The sequence below is a fragment of the Lathyrus oleraceus genome, chromosome 5, assembly GCF_024323335.1.
Source record: "Lathyrus oleraceus cultivar Zhongwan6 chromosome 5, CAAS_Psat_ZW6_1.0, whole genome shotgun sequence".
Taxonomy (NCBI): domain Eukaryota; kingdom Viridiplantae; phylum Streptophyta; class Magnoliopsida; order Fabales; family Fabaceae; genus Lathyrus; species Lathyrus oleraceus.
Window position 1 is genome coordinate 7,358,861 of NC_066583.1, and position 7,190 is coordinate 7,366,050.

At 39.3% G+C, this 7,190-nt stretch overlaps 2 non-coding genes across 2 annotated transcripts; one reads left to right on the forward strand and one right to left on the reverse strand.

The window, feature by feature from the left end:
* Positions 1 to 592: 592 nt before the first annotated feature.
* Positions 593 to 699, forward strand: LOC127088702 (small nucleolar RNA R71). The gene has a single exon (XR_007790528.1). It is a non-coding gene; the product is annotated as a small nucleolar RNA R71 (small nucleolar RNA).
* A 5,921-nt stretch (positions 700 to 6,620) lies between these two features.
* On the reverse strand, positions 6,621 to 6,727 carry LOC127089683 (small nucleolar RNA R71). Its single transcript, XR_007791242.1, has one exon. It is a non-coding gene; the product is annotated as a small nucleolar RNA R71 (small nucleolar RNA).
* Positions 6,728 to 7,190: the final 463 nt, after the last annotated feature.

Genomic DNA, 7,190 nt, shown 5'->3' on the forward strand with positions numbered 1-7,190 from the left:
TTGAGCGGTGATAAAATTTTCCATAATTTTCTCAAGGCTCGGTTTCGGTGGTACAGGTTGCATAGGTTGATTTGATCTAGGGGCTTGATAACTAGGTCTTGGAGGTGCATTATTTTGGATAGGGTTATTGTTTTTATAGGAGAAGTTCGGGTGATTCCTCCATCCAGGGTTATAGGTATTCGAGTATGGGTTCCCTTGGGTTTAGTTCACTTGCTCGGAGTGGGTTTCGTTCAATAGACTGCATTCTGCAGATTGGTGTCCTTAGGTTCCACATATCTCATAATCCGACGAAACTGCGGCTACAGTATTCGGGTTCGTGTACATATGTTCGACCTTGAGGGCTAATGCGTCCATTTTAGCTTGCATCATGTCTATAGAGCTTAGTTCATGCACTCCTCCTTGTGCTTCCTTCTTCTCAACTGTCGCTCGTTCGACTCCCCATGATTGATGGTTTTGAGCCATATCTTCAATGAGGGCACTAGCTTCAGGGTAAGGTTTGTTCATCAGAGCACCGCCTGCGGCAGCGTCGATGGTCATCTTTGTGTTGTAATGAAGTCCATTATAGAAGGTTTGAATGATTAACCAATTTTCTAAACCATGATGTGGGCATGCTCGTAACAACTCTTTATATCTCTCCCAAGCTTCGAACAACGATTCTCCTTTGTTTTGGGTAAATCTAGTTATATGGTTTCGAAGAATGGCGGTCTTACTCGGGGGAAAATATCTAGCAAGAAAAACTCTTCTAAGGTTATCCCAAGTCGTAATGGAATTGGGTGGAAGTGAATCTAACCATGATAGAGCTTTATCTCTGAGGGAAAAAGGAAATAATCTTAAACGTATTGCCTCAGGAGAAGCTCCATTGGTTTTAAAAGTATCTGCTAATTGAAGACATATTTATAAATGTTGGTTTGGGTTCTCGGTAGCGAGACCCGCAAATTGTCTCTGTTGCACTAGTTGCAACAGGGATGGTTTAAGTTCAAAATTATTAGCTGGGATGATTGGGTTTACTATACTAGAACTAGGTTCTTCGTTAGATGGTTGAGCGAAATCTTTAAGAGGTCTTTGGTTTTGATCTTCGGCCATAGCTCTCTTAATTCTATGAAAGAATAAACGTGCGCGAGCGTAACGTTCAGGTTCCGCCAGAGGGTATACTAAACTTAAACTTCCGTTGCTGCGAGTTCTTCGCATCGACCGGCGGGAAATAACCTAAGTCTAAACGATATAACAACAGGAAAATGAAATTTGACGAAATTGGTCCCCGGCAACGGCGCTAAAAACTTGATGCGTTGGAAAACTTGATGTGGTGTTCGCAAGTATACGAACGCGTCAGAGTAATATAAAAGATTATCGTATACACTGAGACCAAGTGTCAAGCTATCGTTATCTGTTGTTATGGTGTTTATCAAAGGCAATCAAAATAAGTGTTTTGTTTTTGGAGTGTGCAATGAAAAGTAAAGTATTGAAATAGAATATAATTAATAAAGACAGGGTCGAATGTAATTCACGTAATCAATTAATAATCCAAGTGCTTGCTAATAGAACTACTTATGGGCAATGTTTCCTACTTTGAAAAGAACTAATTTAACAGGAACTGTCGCTTTCGCGTATTCAGAACCGAGTTGTACTCCCTAATCAAACCCTCTTATTGTCACTTATAAAAAGACGCGCATTGCGTTAGAGTAGTAAACCTATTTTTAAGAAATATAGTATCTTGACTAAGTTGAAAAGTATTATAACCTGGATTTCTTAACCAAAATAGGTTCTCACGAACCAGACTCTAAACTTATAAACGCGTCCAGAAATAGTTTTAAAATCTCTTTTCTTCTTGATGTTAAAAACTCCTAATGAACTAAACAAAGCGCTTTCGCTGTTTTTGAAATAGTTAAAAACAATTAAGTTTATAAAGACGTTGGACGGCTTTCGATCTTACCCAACGGAATTGAAGTGCGGGAAAACTTAAGTTGAAAGTTAAAATAGCCCTTAAGTGTTTCTACGAACAATTGTACGGATTATCGGTTCAATTACGATCCTTACATTCTAGCCTTATAAATTTAGCTAGACATGGTAAAGTAAAAGTGCATTAAAATAAATAAAAGTAGTGCGAGTGCGGAAAGTAAATAATTTAAAGCGAGTGCGAGGAAATAAATAATTTAAAGCGAGTGCGGGAAATAAATAATTTAAAGCGAGTGTGGGAAATAAATAAATTAAAGGCGAGTGCGGGAAATAAATAAAGTAAAGGCAAGTGCGGGAAATAAATAAAGTAAAAGCGAGTGCGGGAAATAAATAAAGTAAAGGCGAGTGCGGGAAATAACTAAAGTAAAGCGAGTGCGGGAAATAAATAAAGTAAAGGCGAGTAATAAAAACCTGCTCCAATTGGAGGGCTGAGTAAATTGCAATGCGGAAAAGAAAATGGCGGCAGGATTAACTTCCTTCCAAAGTGCTCCAAACTCGATTACAGACTCTATCACAGACTTGATTACACAATTGTGATAACACTCCAATGCGAAGCGATTACCACTATAAAATACTGAATATATGCCTAAGTGAAACAAAGTTGCTTCTGAGTTTGCCTCTGTTCTAAGTTTGGATGATTGTAAAACTGAATTCGCGTTTCTATTTATAAGCAAATAAAAAAGGTGGAATTGTCTTGGATGCCCTTTAACTTGAAAATAGAGGAAACCGTTTCCTTCTTGTGGCGCCCGCCACAAGCACAAAGTGGGGCGCCTTAGTGGATGAAGTGGGGAAACGTGGGAGTTGAGGAAGTTGGACTTGGACACGTCATGGCTTGGTCTGTGGCGCCCGCCATGGGGTAGGCCATAAGCACAAAATGCTGAATTTTAGGGTTTTTAGTCCTTTTTCACTCCTTTTCTCGATCGGGGCTCCGATTAAAGTAAAAACCTGAAAACAAAGGAAAACATAGTAATAACACAATAAAATGATAATAAAACAACTAGAATGCATGTGAAATCGGAGTCGAAAATACGTAGATTTTAGTGTGATCATCCACCCAGCTCAGGCTAGCACTTGTGAAATCTGTAATGGACCTCATCACACAGTCTATTGTTTTGCTACTCCCCAACAAATTGAAGAGATTAAATTCTTGAAGCAGAATAATCCCTACTCTAAGACTTACAACCCGGGTTGGAAGAATCATCCAAATTTCTCCTAGAAAGACCAGAGAGGGAATGCTCCGCAACAAGGTACAAGGCAATATCAGACTCAGTATCAACAACAACAACAACAACAACAGGCACCTAAAAAGGATGAATACGAAATTGCCATTGAAAAATTAGCAGCCCACAGCATACAGTTTCAAGAAGAAACAAAGACTAATCAGAAAAACACCACGACCTCCATTAAAAATATCGAAGTCCAAATGGGTCAGATAACACAACAGTTAGCTTCAAATTCTCAAGCCCCGGGTACCCTACCTAGCAGTACGGTCACAAACCCGCGGGAACATAACACTGTTAACACTGTCGTAACCCGAAGTGGGCAGTCAACAGAGGAAAATGATATGGAAAAAGATGGATTGATAGAAGTGGATTTAGAAATCAAGGAAACCAAGGACCAAGATGAAGAAGTGATACTACCACCTGTAAAGGAGAAATAGAAGGTTCCAAAACCAGTCATCAAACTCCCTTACCCTCTAAGACAGAAAAAGAAAGATCAACATGAAAAGAATTTTGAGAAGTTCCTGGAAATGTTCAAAAAACTTGAAATCAACATCCCTTTTTCTGAGGCATTAGAACAAATGCCAATATATGCCAAGTTCATGAAAGACATCATCTCCAAGAAGCGTTCCACTGAGATAGACCCGATCATCCTAAACGAAACATGCAGTACCATTCTCCAAGGCATGAAAATTTCAGTGAAAAAGAAAGACAGGGGATCGGTTACTATTCCATGCACTATTGGTGATAGAAAATTCAAGAAGGCTCTAATTTACTTAGGAGCGAGTATAAGCTTGATGCCACTGTCCATCTATAAAAAGTTAGGCATTGGCTTTGTTTAAGATACTCGAATGACACTTCAGTTTGCGGACCGCTCTGTGAGGCGACCCTATGGGATTGTGGAAGATGTTCTTGTAAAAATTGACAAGTTTGTTTTCCCAGTTGACTTCGTCATTCTGGGAATGCCTGAAGATGAGGAGATTCCTCTCATATTGGGCAGACCTTTCTTTGAAACAGGATGGTGTATGATAGACATCGAGGAAGGAACTATGACCCTCAAGGTATATGATGAAGTGTTAAAGATAGATGTGAGGAACACAATGCAATACAAAGATGATATCGGCACAAGCAACACTATAGAGATAACAGATCAAGTAATTGCTCAAAAAGGTGAAAGCATAGACCCCAGTCACCTCTAGAATGGGTCTTAAGTCTATCAAATTTTGAAAGTGATGAAGATGAAGGAGAGTCTGAGGTGCTCGCTATGATGGAAAAACAACCTTAATGGATTAGATCTAGACCACACCGGTGGGAAGATTTAAGACCACCACCATCAGATGTCACTGAAGAACCAAAAACAGGGGTAAACCTGAAGCAATTACCAACAAATCTGAAGTATGTATTTCTAGACACTGAGAAAAAATTCCCAGCTATTATCAATGTTAGTCTACAGAGTGTCCAAGAAGTAGAACTCATTTAAGTGCTAAAAAAATACAAAGGCACAATCGGATGTGCAATTGAGGATTTGAAAGGTATAAGCCCGACCGTTTGCATGCACAAGATCTTAATGGAAGATGATCACAAACCGGTGGTGCAACCACAACGAAGACTTAACCCAACCATGAAAGAAGTGGTACGCAAAGAAGTTGTAAAACTCTTGGATGCAGGCCTAATCTATCCTATTTCCGATAGTTCTTGGGTGAGTCCAGTCCATGTGGTACCAAAAAAAGGGGGCACTACAGTGATAAAAAATGAGAAGAATGAGTTGATTCCAACCCGAACTGTTATAGGTTGGAGAGTGTGCCTAGACTACAAAAGCCTAAACGTAGCAACAAGGAAGGATCACTTCCCGCTACCATTCATTGATCAAATGCTGGAAAGGTTAGCCGAACACGATTACTATTGGTTCCTGTGGAGGACTACTCAAGTACTCCAAGATTTGTCGTACTCTGTTAATCCAATTGCAAGGTTTTTATTCAATTATTATTATCATTGTTTTGTTATTGTTATAATTATGTTTGCTGCACTGTTAATCTGTTTATGCTCTGTGTTTGCGCTATTTAACATGTCCGGCTAAACTACCGGTATCAGAATGTAACAAGTTAATTGGATGGGATTTAATAATAATCGGTGAAAACTCTTTTTCTCAAACAATCTTTTAGGCTGAGGTTTTTAATTTAAATTTAATTAACTTTATCACAAAAGTGAGAAGCTATTTAATACGATTTGCCACGAGAGTGGGAAATTAACTAAGGTGATAACCAACAATCGCGAGAGCGTGAGTCTCGAGCTGGATAGTAAAAACTAGGCATTAATTTTAAAAACAACGAGAGCACTTTAAAAGCAATTAGAACTTATTTATTTTCAAAAAGTATTTTTAACTTCAATTGGGACAGCGAGAGCTTACATTCTGACTTAAAGCTATAGGCTGAATCAACAACCACGAGAGTGTGAGGTGAAGCCTTTTAAATAAGTAATTTCTACTGAAAGATATTTGGTATTTAAACTATTCACCGGTGACTTATTGAATCCCTGAATATTAATGCGTTGCATACTGATTCCTCTTATTAATACTTTCTTAAAACTAAATTTCTCTTATATTTAATATTCTGCACCCGAACTTCTATAAATCATTCCCTTAGCTAAATAAAGTGACGTTAGTAACACTAGTTTTGACCATAGGTCCCTGTGGGTTCGATATCTTTTACAACTAATATGACTGGACTGTGCACTTGCAGTCAAGTACCCGATAGACTATATTTTATATTTTATAGTCACGACCAGTATCAAGTTTTTGGCGCCGTTGCCGGGGATCTGTTTTAGTCGAATATTGTGATTCTTCCGTTGCATTGTATAGACTAATGTAAAAATAAAAACTAATTTACTCTCCCTTATTTCCCAGATTGTACGCCAAGTACTCACTCACAAGGCGATAACTTAGCACCGCCAATCACAGAACTAGAGCATTTCTTATATATAAGACGCCGAATACTAGAGTACCAACAAAGGTATGATATTCCTGATATCTTCTTTCTTGCTAAACAAGACGATAAGCCAATCATGGCTGACGAAGTACCACAGAATCGTCCTCTTAAATTCTATGCTACCCCGTCCCAACAAGAACCTCACAGCAACATTATTGCTCCGGCTATCAATCAAAACGATTTCGAGCTGAAACCCTCATTATTATCAGTCGTCCAACAACATCAATTTTCCGGAAATCCTATGGACGACCCTAATGAACACTTGACCAAGTTTGTGCAGTACGCAGACACTGTAAAGGCGAATGGTGTATCTCAAGATGCGATAAGACTACGCCTCTTTCCCTTCTCACTAAGAGACAGAGCTTGGGGTTGGTTGCAATCCTTGCCATCCAACCCAGTTACAACATGGGAAGAACTGAAGAACGTCTTCTTATCCCGATATTTTCCTCCGAGCAAAACTACTATGTTGAGAGCTCAAATCAACGAATTCCGACAAAAAGATGTAGAATCTCTCTACGACGCGTGGGAGAGGTACAAAGACATGATGAGGATATGTCCACATCACGGTCTCGAAGACTGGGTGATCATTCACACATTTTACAATGGGCTTGTGTATAACACAAGACTGACAGTAGACGCTGTCGCGGGCGGTGCACTTATGGACAAGCCATACAACGAAACCTATCAACTCATTGAAAACATGGCCCAAAACCATTGCCAATGGGGAGGTGAAAGAACTCTAGTAGAAAAGTCCCAAACAAAGAGTGGAATGTACAAAATCAGTAGCCTTGACCATGTTCATGCCAAGGTAGATGCCCTTGTTCAAAAATTAGACAACTTGACCATACCACCCGCAGCCACCGTGGCTGCTGTAACTCCAAACTGTGAGTTATGTGGAAACCTTGGACACAATGCACAAGAATGTCAAATATTAGCAGGAGTTCCAACCGATCAAGTGAATTACGCACAAGGAAATCCCTATTTGAATACCTACAACCCAGGTTGGAAAAACCATCCCAATTTTTCGTATAAG